The sequence below is a fragment of the Ambystoma mexicanum genome, chromosome 6p, assembly GCF_040938575.1.
Source record: "Ambystoma mexicanum isolate Mex_15411 chromosome 6p, UKY_AmexF1_1, whole genome shotgun sequence".
In the NCBI taxonomy this organism is placed as follows: Eukaryota; Metazoa; Chordata; class Amphibia; order Caudata; family Ambystomatidae; genus Ambystoma; species Ambystoma mexicanum.
In genome coordinates, this window is record NC_090935.1 from 1,262,784,782 (window position 1) to 1,262,798,853 (window position 14,072).

Consider the following 14,072-nt stretch of genomic DNA (forward strand, 5'->3'; position numbering starts at 1 on the left):
CTCACACTTCGCACGCTTCGCTGGCTCCCCCTACCTGCCAGGATCATATTGAAAAGTCATGTATCGCCTACAAAACAAATGGAACACCAACATACTTGGTGGCTAAACTCCACACCTCTAGAGGCTCTCGCACCTCCCATAGCAAAACTATCAACCGGTGGGAGTGAAAGCTAGCCTGCAAAGAGAAGGCTTGCAAGCAGTCCTTCTCCTGGCACGTGCCGACCATCTGGAGCTCAATCCCGATAGAGCCACTAAATGCCATTACCGTCATGCAGTGCAACACCAGCCGGAAAAATAAAAATCCCCCTCCCTCCACTACTGCGTTACTGTATAACATGTCGAGCACAATCCTGTAGCTCTTTGCCGCTCTTGAGCTAGTTTCACGCTATAAGCAATCCAAATAACATGTATTTTGACTTATTTTTTTTTATTAGTGAACTTTCTCTATGTAGTGCTCCATTTCAACTCTAGCCCATACTGATCAGGCCCTTTGCCCTATACAAAAAGTAGCAAGGAGCCGAAGCTTATTCTAATTCTGAAGTTGTGCTACCTAACTAAATCGTTTTTGTTTGTATGGAGAATCTCTGGTTGGATTTTTCTTTAGTCCGTTGAAAGGGGCCCCTAGGGGACCCTGATGTCTATGGAAACAAGGCGGGTCACCACACACGATAGAGACGCCAGACACGAGGTTGTATTCCCAAAGCTAGGGTTTTATTGCAAAGCAAAAGTCTCAGTTGGCCAACTCGGTCTCACGCCCCGCGACGTGGATCTCTAGACCTCGAGGGACGCAAGAGTGAATTACGTACATCAGTTGCATATATACAAAATGCATATCAATCAATCAGCTATGACATGTTTAACACCCCTTTATTGGGTTTCTTTGAACTTGGTGTGATGATGGACCTCTCCGACCACTATGACACCTTCAAACATCTATTCTAGTAACAATTTGCAATTTGTGAGTACAAAGGCATCTTTCGGTTATTGAATAGAACACAGCGCTTCTGTTCTTGGAAGGGGGGGAGTTGCATTCCGGACCTTGCTATCTATCAGGTGCTATTTGCGTCCTGGGAGCCGGCATGCACTAGCGGGCTCAGAAAAGGGGGGCCGTTAGAACAGCATAATTCAAGCCTTTAGCGGTATTATTCTAACATATTCTACCATATAACGAGACTGGCTGGCAGCTGTGAAATGATTAAATGCCCTGCAGCTCTGCTTCAAGGCTACATTCGGGAGGGAGCCGGGCATTCTTCCTGGCGCTGCCTACGTTTGTGTTTCAGCAAACTCTTGTTATCCTCACGGCCCTGCGGCGTTGTCCTTTTCACATCCAGACAACAATGTTCCACAGTCGAGCAGTGTAAGCGGAAAATATACTGCTAAGCAATAGGAACAGAAAGCAATGAGCAATGGTTAGAAAACAAAATGGCGATTCTTGCTACATCAAAATGGCCGTTCATTGGCAAACTTAAACCTATATTCTGTCGTATCGTGCATGAGACGGTTGGTCCACGGCCACCAAAATGCGTTTGCGGTCTCAAAGTAGAGGTATCCGTATTTCTAGACTGACAAACCCTCCTTTGGCCGTATGCCAAAAGTCTCATCTATTTATTGAAACCTCCTCTAGTGATGATGAATCTGAAGTACTTATGTCTGAGTCTTGCATGTTATCGTGGACATCATTGTCTTCATCAATATCTATTGCCATCAACTCTTTTACTGTTCTCATCTCATTTGGGTCTGGGCTAGTTCGATCATGAGGTTGTTTTTTCTTTATCATATGCATGCATCCTTCCGTATATCCCTCAGTTACCTCTGCGCAAACTATGGGTAAACAATGTATACAACAGCACGTTAGGAATATTCCGAACACCACTACTAATATTGAGATCAACTTCCATCCCCGAGATCGTATTTCCAAAAACCAAGATCCTATTCCCCAGCTCCCTTCTCCAATGGGGAGTTCAGAACTTAGAACGTGCATTTTCTTTATTGCTTCAAAGATCGTGGGGGAATAGTCATCGACATAAACGCAACATGCTGATCACTATTTTGCAAATTCCCCCACGATCAACCAGGATTACATCGAGAGCCATTCTATTTTGCAGCGTCATTCCCTTATTCCTTTCTTCCAATGTCATGTTAAATAATATCTGTTGTTGTGTTTATTGTATTCTTTAGGATTCTGGACAGTTGCCTTATATTATGAGTTCACTATCTGTCCTAATGGAATGAATGATTTTGCTACATCAGTTGCTATTAAAACACCTTTGTCAGTCCTTCTGACTCTAGTTCTGGATAATCTGGCCATGGCTGCTGTTTCTAAGAGGAATACTCCTGGGAACAGTAGCCCTAGGTAACATGTACCTCCCCAGTTTCTGGGCAACCAAGGGTATGCTTTCTCTCCATATAAAATAAACTGGATCACCTACGTATACTGGTTCTATTTCCCATTTTAGTACCACTGTATTCATACAACAGTATATGTTCCGACTGAAAAAGAGCCTTTCTTTTTTAGACAAAAAAGGACAGTTCTTGGGCTATAATTCACAGTGTAAAATGGGGAATTGCATCTTTGTCCCCCTTCTGTTCTTACACGAAACGTCATTACAGATGTTTTTTCTGGCGGGGACAATCTATCTCGTCGTGTTATCTTCCGTGTACTTTTCCTCGTGGGCTTTGGGCCTATTACTTGTGCTTTATGGAAAATGGAACAACCCACAGGCTTCATTATTATCTCCTCAAACTCATTCATGTTGGTTCTGTCTAATTGACCCGTATTACTCTCATTCCATTTCCCATAGAACATTGCACCTAAAGATGCACTACATGCAGAACGTAATGGTAATGGCTGCACATACCACCCTATTCCTTTTCCGGCATGCTGTGGTAAATGGGCACATACCCAGCAGTTTGTTTTCTTCAGGATTGCATGTGTCCTGTTCATTATCAGCAGTAAGGTGTTATTTCCAAAACCTTCCCTGTGCTTTTCTTCCATTGGGGTTAGGGTATAAGTGATCACCTGAACCGGGCTTTCAGTAGTGGATATATTAATTATTGGTAAAAACATTTCTAATGGGTGTATTGTGTCTACCCACCATAATATTAGGGCTGTCGATATTGGTGCTACCACGCTCATAAAGCACATTATTATCGTTAGTGCCAGCATACAATTTGTTTTACCATGCGTTTTTCTTAAACTTAGTCTTTATAACTGACTCATTCTCAGCGGTGGTGGTGCAGGAGGAGGCTGGAACCGGTCCCGGCATGTTTCTCGTCGTCCTTCTTTTTTATCACAGCTCGTTGTGGATATCTTTCTTCGTCACGCTTGCTCTGATGTTTATAAGTTCAATGGAATTGTCAGTTCAGTTTTGCCTGTCCTTTTTAGCCTGGATTTGATTATTCGTTTTTAGGCAAGATCACGTGTCCCTTCTTATGCTGCTCAGAGGACCTTTGATCAGTTATCGCCTCAGTATCAGGTGCGCCCAGCTTGTCCGCTCTGGTTCCGGACACAATTACTTTTTATGATCGCACTGAGGAGCCGCGAGTCTTGAATTGTCCGATTTGCACAATTCTCACGGTTCTCTCCTCTACATCCCTGGTTCCTTCTCCGTCCATTAGCTGACTCAGAGGTTGACATAAACACCAAAAAAGACTATGGATCACTTTGTCTTCCGAGGCCGCAGGTTGTATCACCTTGCTCCTGGTATCGTATGATCCGTGAACAGTGCCGGTGCACTTTCAGATTCAGGCTTGAAGTCAGCCTGTGGCGCTATTGCAGGTGCTGGTGTGCGCCGCGCCAATGATGCAGATCTGTTTTTTGGCGTGCTGGCGGGCGCCAAAGGGGTACACGATTTGGTTTTGCTGGTATCTGCAAGGCAGATTTCACGTCGGTCAGCAGTGATGTCGATTCTGCTGTGCAACGTTGGGGCACTCTTTGCCCTTCCCCCTTTTTGGCAATTATCTCAGGCTTTGTTTCGAGTTTCACTTCTCGTTTTGGAAGATTAGGTGGCTGCTCACTGGCAACAGTTTCTTTCGTTTCTGGGACCGCTGTCTCTTTCCGGTCATCAGTGTCAGGCAAGACTTTCAGTGCAGTTGGAATCTTTTTGGCATGGGTGGCATGTATCCACAACTTCCTTCCATCCACCCGTATTGCCGTCTGCGTCACCAAAAGTACTTGATGGGGCCCGCGCCACCTGGGTGCTAATGATGACTTTTTTTTCAAAGTTTTTTAGCATCACCCAGTCTCCTGGCTCCAGCGCGTGACCCGGACCAGTGTACCATACTGGTAATGCCTCCTGCACCTGCTAATGAATCAAACGAAATTTCTGCATTAAAAGGCCACAATAAGTACTAAGCACAGGATGTTCTATCTCACTAAGTCGTTTTGGCTGAGGTGCGCACCAAACATTTGCCGGCCTCCCCATTAAGATTTCGTACGGGGAGAGCCCAGTTTTAGCCTGTACAGACGTACGCATGCATAATAGTGCTATTGGTAATGCATCAACCCAACTCAACTTGCTTCCCGCACAAATCTTGCTAATCTTTGATTTAAGAATCCCGTTGTGCCTCTCCACAAAACCGGCAGAACTCGGATGCCTTGAACTATGGAATCTCTTATCAATCTGGAGACCAGCACATATCTGTAATATCACTGCACCCACAAAATGCGGTCCATTATCAGACCATAGGACCCGGGGCAAGCCAAATATGGATAAATACTCCTTCAACATTACTTTTGCCGTACTCATTGCTGTGCAATCTTTCAAAGGATATGCCTCCACCCACTTACTGAATGCACAGATTACCACCAAGACGTATATTAAGTTTTGGCACCTCTCCATCTCTATGAAATCAAAATGAACTACCTCAAACGGCATGCAGGGCGGGCCAAAACTGCCTGTTGGAGTCACTGTTCCCTTTCCTACATTGTGTTGTAAACCCGTGATACAGTTCTGCACCAACCTCTCTGCATTCTTTTTTATGTTTACATTCTGCCATACTGTAGAAAGGTGCTGTATCATTTTCTTGGCACAGATGTGCGTAGGGCTGTGGGCCATTGTGACATTGCAGTCACATACAAATTTGGCAACATCCAGTTTCTAGTTCCCTTGTCCACCCAACAACCCTCCAAATGCAACTCAGCAGATCCCTCTGCCTATCCCTGTATTTCATCGGCCGTAGCCTCGGCCTGCATTTCCTTGACAGTCGCAACTCCATCTTCTATCATACAGGGTTCTTCCTCTGTCTGAACCGTCATCATCTTGGTATTCAAATCAGTGGCAGTTTGTTTCGCAATTCTGTCTGCAAACTCGTTTCCCTCTCCTATTTTGCATGTTACTTTTTTATGTGCCTCGCATTTCACTATTGCTAGGCCCTTTGGAAACTTGAGTGCAGACAGCAATCGTACAATCAAAGGGCCATGTTGAATTCTGGCACCATGTGATGTCAGAAACCCTCTCTCAGCCCAGAGTTGACCAAAGTTATGAACCACTCTAAAAGCATACTGACTATCAGTATATATATTCACATTTTCAGAAATCTCGCAGGCTCTGGTCAATGCTATTATTTCCGCCGCTTGTGCTGAATTATAGGGGATTCTTTTACTTTCTACAACACTCTAGGGTAGCGATGGCGTATGCGGCAGTTTTCGTGCCATCTGGTAATTTAAAACATGAGCCGTCACAAAATAACTCTCCATCCGGCTCTTTCTGTGGAATATCACTTAAATCAACTCTTCCCTTGGTTTCTTCCTCAGTGGCCGTTAAGCAATCGTGGGGAGAGGGAGGGGGTGATTCATTCTTCCCAATTTTGTTTATGGTTAGTGGCATTAATTCTGCAGGATTCAAAGCGCTACACCTCATAATTTGGATATGGGGCGCGAACAAGATGATCTCATATCTTGTCAATCTAGCAGAGGTGAGGTGTTGCGTCTGTGTCTTATTTAAAAGAACGTCTATGGCATGTGGCACCATCAGAGAATTAGTGTGCCCCAATACCATCCCTTCCGTTTGTTTCACTGACGCAGCACCCGCCGCAACAGATCGCAAACATCGTGGTAGTGCGCGCGCTACAGGGTCCAGCGCAGAAGAAAAATTGCTGCACGGCCTATTTCTTCCACCTTGTTCCTGTGTCAAAACCGCCAATGCACATCCTTCACTTTCACACACAAATAGTCTAAAAATTTTCTCATAGTTCGGCGTACCCAAAACTGGAGCCGAGCAGAATGCAGTTTTCAATCCATCAAATGCTCTGACATTCCTCATCCCACTGCAAAGGCTTAACCGCATCTTTTCTAGTTAAATTCACTAATGGTTTCACAATTAACGCAAAATTACCAATCCATTGGCGGCAATATGAAGCCATGCCTATTATGGTTCTGACTCCTTTTTGTCTCTTTGGAATAGGCATACAAGAAATACTTTCTATGCGTTCAGGCGATAGTCTTCTCCCTCCTTTCGAAAGTAGGTAGCCCAATAAGCCACCTCCTTTCAATTATACTGACATTTCTTCAAACTAGCTTTATGGCCATGTGCCGCTAGGTGTGACAGTAGTAATACAGTGCTTTCTTTACAAATCTCCTCTGTGTCTGCAGCTAGCAATACATTGTCTATGTATTGCAAAAGTACACAACCAATGGGTAATTCCAGCATGTCTAGCTGTTCTTTTAATGCTCTACTGTAAATACTTGGACTTTCCGTATGACCTTGCGGAATCCGCGTAAATGTAAATGATCGTCCTCCTAATGTGAATGCGAACAAATATCTACTGTCCTTGTCCACTGGAATACTAAAAGCGTTTTTCAAATCTATTACACTAAAATATTCTGCTGAAACAGGTATCATTGTCAATATTGTAGTGACGTCTGGCACTAGAGGAAATTGCGGATCTACTACCTTATTTAATGCGCGTAGATCAATTATGAAACGGTATGGTACCTCATTACCGCCTTTTTTATAAACCGGAAGAATCGGGCTGTTGCATGTACTGCCTGTGATTTCCTCTATTACCCCTAATTTCACTTAATCGGTAACCATACTCTTCAATCCTTTCTCACCTTCAACCGAAATTTTGTATTGGGGTATTCGCGGTAGGGTAACATCTTCTTTCAAAATAATCTTTGCTGGCTCTATCTTTAAACATCCCACATCGTTGTCATGCATTGCCCATATACAGGTTGGTACTTTACTTAGTTCCCCTGGTAACGCTTCAGACATGAATTCTGACACAGGGGCATCGTGTGGCCATATCGTTAGAGACACTCCGTCTGTCGTGCAATGTATAACAGAACCTAGTTTTTTCAACAAATTTAATCCCAATACATTTTCTCCACAATTTTCTGTTAGAAGGAAAGGACAATGTTCGGTAAATGGTCCTATGGTAACTGGGACTGGTTTGGACACTGGGTTTATGACTGGTGTACCTGCGAACCCTACGGAAATATTCTTTTGCCCTGACAGTGGTATATTCGGAACCAAGTGATGGTCTATTAAACACTTCTGTGCTCCTGTATCTACAAGAGAGCGGTGCTCCTCATTCCCGACTCTCATTTCTACGTAGGGTCCTCTCTGATTCACGGGAATAGACACTGGTTCCGACTTCTGTCCTGGGCTGTCCTATTGGGGGAAATAACACATCGTCTGATGTGTAATCATTACTATTACTGTAATACGTGTTTGGCTGTGTATCGAAAACATTTCCACTCTTCCCTCTATTTCCCCCACTCTGATTTCCATATTGTTGATTTTGCTGTCCCTGATTCTGGTTTGGGGCATTTTGGTTTTGGCCTTGGTTTTGATTACCTCCGTTATTATGATGCTGCTGCATACTATTCCTATTTGGTCCATTCGCTCCTGGGTGTCTTCTATGCTGTCTCCTATGACCAGACCTATTTCTATTCTGTAGATGCGGGCATTGCGCTCGCCAATGTCCTTCCTCTTTACAATATGCACACTGATTCGGCCCCACTGTTCCCCCATGCATATTCAAACTACTCCTTCCTTGTGTGTTCCCTCGCCCTCTATTATGTGCTACTACTTGCTGCATTAACACTCGTGTCTTTAGATTTACCCTATCCCTCTCTTCTTTTTCTTTTCCTGCAGTCACTCTGCGCTCATAATATTGGGCCATATGCAGTACTTCGCCCAACGTTTTTGCTTGCCATGCACTCTCTGATATCATTAGATCCTGAATTGGAAGTTTTAACCCCCTCACATATTTGTCAACAAATAACCTCTTTCCTGCTTCTGAAACCACATCCTGCCCGCTGAAGTCTGTGAATACTTCTTCAAATCTATAAAATAATCTGTAGCCAACTCATCTTTGCCTTGTACACATGCAGTCAATTTGTCCCATTGGATTCTTTTCTCTGGGACAATTGTTTTTAACTTCTGTACTATACGTGCTGGTAACGCCGCCAGGTTCGCTCCTGGTGTCCCTCCAACCGCTTTATTTTCTTCTATTATCAAGTCCGCCCATGTGGCGCCAAAGGCCGTTGTGTCATCTACCTTCCTTATTTGTTTCCATATGTCTGCTGGCAGGATCACCGGGACTATTAGGTCTATATCACCCATGGTAAGCACGGATGATTCTAGGCAGGACTCTACTTCCTTGTAAAACCCTGCAGGATTCTTTCTTATATCAGGAATCGTCTGCTTTATGTTGTTCACCTCCTGTCTGGAAAAGGGGACATGCACATATTGGGCGGTGTAATGGGCTGGTGTCACCTGCGCTGCTGCACCGCCCACTGCGGGACCCTCCACTTTGGGCACAAAGGTAGGTGGGACCTCTCTCTTAGGAAATGCCCCACTTATCGTCCCTCCCTCTTCTCTTAGATGTAACAATATTCCCAGATCCAATGATGGGGCTGTTTCTCCTGTCCCTCGGTCTAGTGCTCTTCTATATACTGCCATTATTTCGGGCAGGCTGGCCTTATCGTTTTTTAGATCTTTATCTAATAAATGTTCAACCATCGATTGTAGCGCTTTTCTTTTCATAGGCACGGAATATTCATCAAATATCTCGTGTATCTCCATTGTGGGAATACTAGGATCTGACATCCATCTAAACACTTCTCGCATACATACTTTTAACTTGTCGCCCCTTTGTACTGACGACATCGAATGTCGTTGTATATATGGCTCTACAGTTTCCTTCCTATTTCTCCCGATATCTCTACTCCTGTACCCAGGTGCAGTAAACATTTCGGCATAGTCATTATCTAATTCATCTTTAAGCTCAAAAAGTCTATACACATGTTCTCTCACTTCATCCCTCTCCCTACAGCGTGCTAATGCATTCAAATCTAACAATCTCTGCGGTGGTAATTTCCCAATTAGCTGTTTCCATTTCTCCACCAAATATTCACCCATGCATTCCAACACTACCTGTCTTTCGTCGCTTCTACGAAAGTCATATATCGAAGCCAATGTTGCCGTCCCATCATTCCCGTCTATATACATCTCTGCCTGTTGCTGCAATTCCACCTTCCTTTCTTTGCTGATTGCGTTGCGGGTTACCCTCGTGCACCCCCTTTGGTCAGTCCCGCCTCTTGCCCCCGCGGTTTCAACTTCAACCCCGGGAGGAACGGACGTTACCGAGTCTGTGTCTAAGGCGGGAGGTGTGGATGGGACAATGGGAACGGAGTGTCTGTTGTGGGCCTGGCTGGCTAATAGGAAGTGTTACGTGTGCGGTCTGTGGCTGTGGGAGGGCTTGAGCTACCGGAGGGGGAGCTTGGGCTACGGGCGGGGTCTGGGCAATAGCTACTGACTTGTCTGGTCTTACTTCCGATCGTGGGCCTTGTTTTGTATGGGTCAATGTATTTTCTAACAATTCATCTGCTATATGTAATTTTCGCTGTGGGTATATCTCTTCTATATTCAACTGGTCACGCCTGCCTGCCCTTCTTAGACTCGCAGTCCACTCCTTTTTCTTCCTCTACCTCACCTTTTGATTTATGCCTGCGCGCATGCTTTGCTTTTAAATCGGCGCATTGCTTCCTTTCTCCAATCTTTAATAGTCTCAAATGCTGCAGGGCGCGCTTTCTTTCTTAACACCCTTTCCAAGTGATCTATCCTCGCCATCTCAAAACTACCATTAATCGGCCAATGATGGTCTTGTTGCTTTCTGGTTTGCCTATGCCAAGTCTCACAGAATATTATCGCACCCACTCCATACTTCACATAAATCTCATACGCCGGCGTTCCCCCAGGTGGTACAATTTGGCCATCTTCCAAAGATTGTCTACCACAGCGGAAAAACCCCGCTAGGGTGGACCATACCCCAGGCATGTTTCAACCTTCCCCCTGGTTAATCAACCTTACCTAGGGCGTTTGATTTTGCAAAGTCAACTCTCAACCAATATCAGGATGCTTTGAATCGAGGAATGACTCGCCTGATAAATCAAGTCGTCTGTACCAAAGGACGTCGTGTCTGCGTTTCTTGGCTTCCGCCTCGTTTCGGGACCCTCGCCTCCTTGTTCTCTAGCCAGACACGTTGATCAGGGATCAGATGTGTGCAGATCTGCAAAGGAGTCTCCTCACTTTTACAGGGCGCCCCGAACACCTCTTGATCCCGGCTCGATCGTCCCGTCCTCGCCGTTCTCTGCCTTTCTCAATTACAACGTTACGCGAAGCAACAAGTGGGGGAGGGTCCCTATTCGGGCGCCATCTTGAAAGGGGCCCCTAGGGGACCCTGACGTCTATGGAAACAAGGCTGGTCACCACACACGATAGAGACGCCAGACACGAGGTTGTATTCCCAAAGCTAGGGTTTTATTGCAAAGCAAAAGTCTGTTAGCCAACTCGTCTCACGCCCCGCGACGTGTATCTCTAGACCTCGAGGGACGCAAGAGAGTGAATTACGTACATCAGTTGCATATATACAAAATGCATATCAATCAGCTGTGACATGTTTAACACCCCCCTTTATTGGGTTTCTTTGAACTTGGTGTGATGATGGACATCTCCGACCACTGACACCTTCAAACATCTATTCTAGTAACAATTTGCAATTTGTGAGTGCGAAGGCATCTTTCGGTTATTGAATAGAACAGGGCGCTTCTGTTCTTGGAAGCAAACTACATACGGGGGGGAAGTTCCATTCCGGACCTTGCTATCTATCAGGTGCTATTCGTGTCCTGGGAGCCGACATGCTCTAGCGGGCTCAGAAAAGGGGGGCCGTTAGAACAGCATAATTCAAGCCGTTAGCGGTATTATTCTAACATATTCTACCATATAACGAGACTGGCAGGCAGCTGTGAAATGATTAAATGCCCTGCAGCTCTGCTTCAAGGCTACATTCGGGAGGGAGCCGGGCATTCTTCCTGGTGCTGCCTACGTTTGTGTTTCAGCGAACTCTTGTTATCCTCAAGGCCCTGCGGCCTTGTCCTTTTCACATACAATGTTCCACAGTCGAGCACTGTAAGCAGAAAATATACTGCTAAACAATAGGAACAGAAAGCAATGAGCAATGGTTAGAAAACAAAATGGCGATTCTTGCTACATCAAAATGGCCGTTCATTGGCACTCTCGAAAACCTATATTCTGTCGTATCGTGCATGAGACAGTTGGTCCACGGCCACCAAAATGCGTTTGCGCTCTCAAAGTAGAGGTATCCTTATTTCTAGACTGACACCGTAAGAGGCTTCATTCATCGAGTTCTAATACAGTATTTTCTGATCATCTTCATTAAGACTTTAGTCTACTGGTCCATCCCTTTACAGATTGACTGTTAATTGAGGCCTGCGATTGTACTCTGACTGTACAAAGAAAACTGCTCACACTGCTCCTAGGCGCATTGTCTAGTGCCGTGCGACGTCTCCAGTAAGCATTGTACTTCTCCTTTAATCAACAGTTTCTTGTTTGCCTTCAAACTGCTCCTGTACTTGGATGTCCCATGGTAATTCCTAGGCAAATTAGGCAACTTTTACTTTCTAGAGGAGTCTCATCACGTTACTATATAGGGTATTTACATGGGCTACTTTAAATGCCTTGTTACTCTCTGAACCCTGAGAGAAAATTGAATTGTTCTTCAAAACCGATTTATCTGATCCCTTGCATTGTCCTGCAGTGATAACACACCATGGCCCTATTTCTCTAGGCAATATGTTTCCAAAGTCACAATGTGACGATTCCCGAAAAGGAAGTATGGAATTAATTACTCTCTAATAATGTTCAAAAAGTCAGTAGATTGCTTGCCTCTGCAACCAGCCTTCGCTGTGCCCAGCCAATACAGCATATTGCTTAGTCAAATGCACTTAAGCAGGCCGTTGTGCTAGGGTCACTCTATAGCTGAAGGCTGCACGTGTGCTGGACTCGTGTCCAAAACTATTCAAATGTAGCACCACAATTTGCGCCCCGATTCCAAGTTCCAAAATTTCCACACATTTTTTATTTTAGATTAAGCTCATTACAGAACTTTCACGGTGCAAATTAAAAGTACCAAAGAGACTAACCTAAATATGAAGGAAAAGGTTGTTTTTAAAATACCTTTCCAAACTAATACTCTTTTTATCGCACTAATTTCTAGGAGGAATGTGTAGTCTACCTAAAGGCTAACCCAAAATGCTCCACATCCCAATGTATCCACAGACGCAACACCACCACCAAAAAACAATTCCCTAATCTCTCCACTTTTGCACTTTCTACATACAAACGTCTTGGGGTTTGAACAAATGCTATGTTTTTACATGATCTGCATTCGCAAGCTTCTCTTGGTAGTTTCTTTAGGTCCTTCCACCTCCAGTGTTTCCAGTTTCTTAAAAGAGAATTTTATTAACTTTGGAAAAAGCTTTTATCAGGACAGTCTGGTGAGGTGTTAGAAGCTGGCTCTATCTTTAAACATTCTATTGTGATTTTGCCAAAATTAGCTCATTTGTTTCAGGTTCCAATAATAAGCTTTCTTTTGTCATGCATACTCTGATCCTGGCCCATTAGACCCGTCTCTCTCCTTATTTTATACAGGCGTTCACTAAAACTCAAAAACATGTGAGTTGCAGGATTTCTTTGAACCTTCCCTTGTGAATGAAATGCAAGAGTTCTTTCGTTACCCACTTTCATGAATAAGGTCAGACACCCAAGAGGTTTCCTTACCAGATCAGCCCTAATCAATTCCACAGGTGCGAATTGCAGTAGCCATAATGGGAGCTTCCAATTTCCAAAGCCACTGCCCTAGATAATCTAGCCTTATGTCTGCCATACAGAGGTGTGGGAGTCACTCATCACGCCCGATCTGATCCACACGGTCTGAGAAAAATGCAGAAACTCGCTTAGTATCGCTGGATTGCCAGTGTCTAAATAAAAGGACAAAATAGTTTTTCTTACGGGCTAATGTTACCTCATTAGGTTTTGTTACCTCTGTTTATCTGATGCCTGTTAATTGCCCTATAATACCACATATCCACACTGCAGTGTAACTGGTTGGAGTGCAATCAAATGAAACCATATTGGTGTAAGTCAACCAAATTGGTGTAGGTCAACCACAGAATGTGACGCCTTGCAATTTTGAGTGTAAATAGATCTGCCTTAGATAAGGTTTTGTCCAGGTCCTCTAGGTAGAGTTTTGAAACCTCACTAAAGCAATGGAATAAAACCTGTCCTCCCTTTTTATTTTATTTTTGTTTTACATCTCTTCTGGAATTTACAATGGCTTTTTGTTATCTTAGTATCTTTTTCTTTTTTAATGCATGAGCGTCATTGTAGGAGCCTTTATGTTGCTATTAAGTAGCCACAGTGGGTTTATGCAGCGGTTGCTTCCGTTTACTTGGAGAAACACTACAATGTCTGCTGCACACTGGAATGGGCTGGTCGTCCTCAATCTGTCAAAGGTTTGCCATCACAACAATGCTCGGCCGCCGTCCTTGCTCTATAGACGGTCTTATTTTCCTATGAACGTGAGGGATTTGCAAAGTTAGATGTCACTTGTGGAACAAAAGTCTACATATAGATGATACCCACTAGATCCTCTAGTAAACACCACATGTTTCTTTTATCTAAATGGAATAGAATGGAAATCTCTTGGGTGAACTCGACTCCCTTTTCCGCCGGAATGATGAAATGTTAGACGGCGAGGAGGAA

The 14,072-nt window shown here is 44.3% G+C and overlaps 1 protein-coding gene across 1 annotated transcript in view; it reads left to right on the forward strand.

The window, feature by feature from the left end:
* Positions 1 to 14,072, forward strand: part of GLDC (glycine decarboxylase) — a 472,733-nt gene that overhangs the window by 357,926 nt on the left and 100,735 nt on the right. The window lies entirely within an intron of this gene.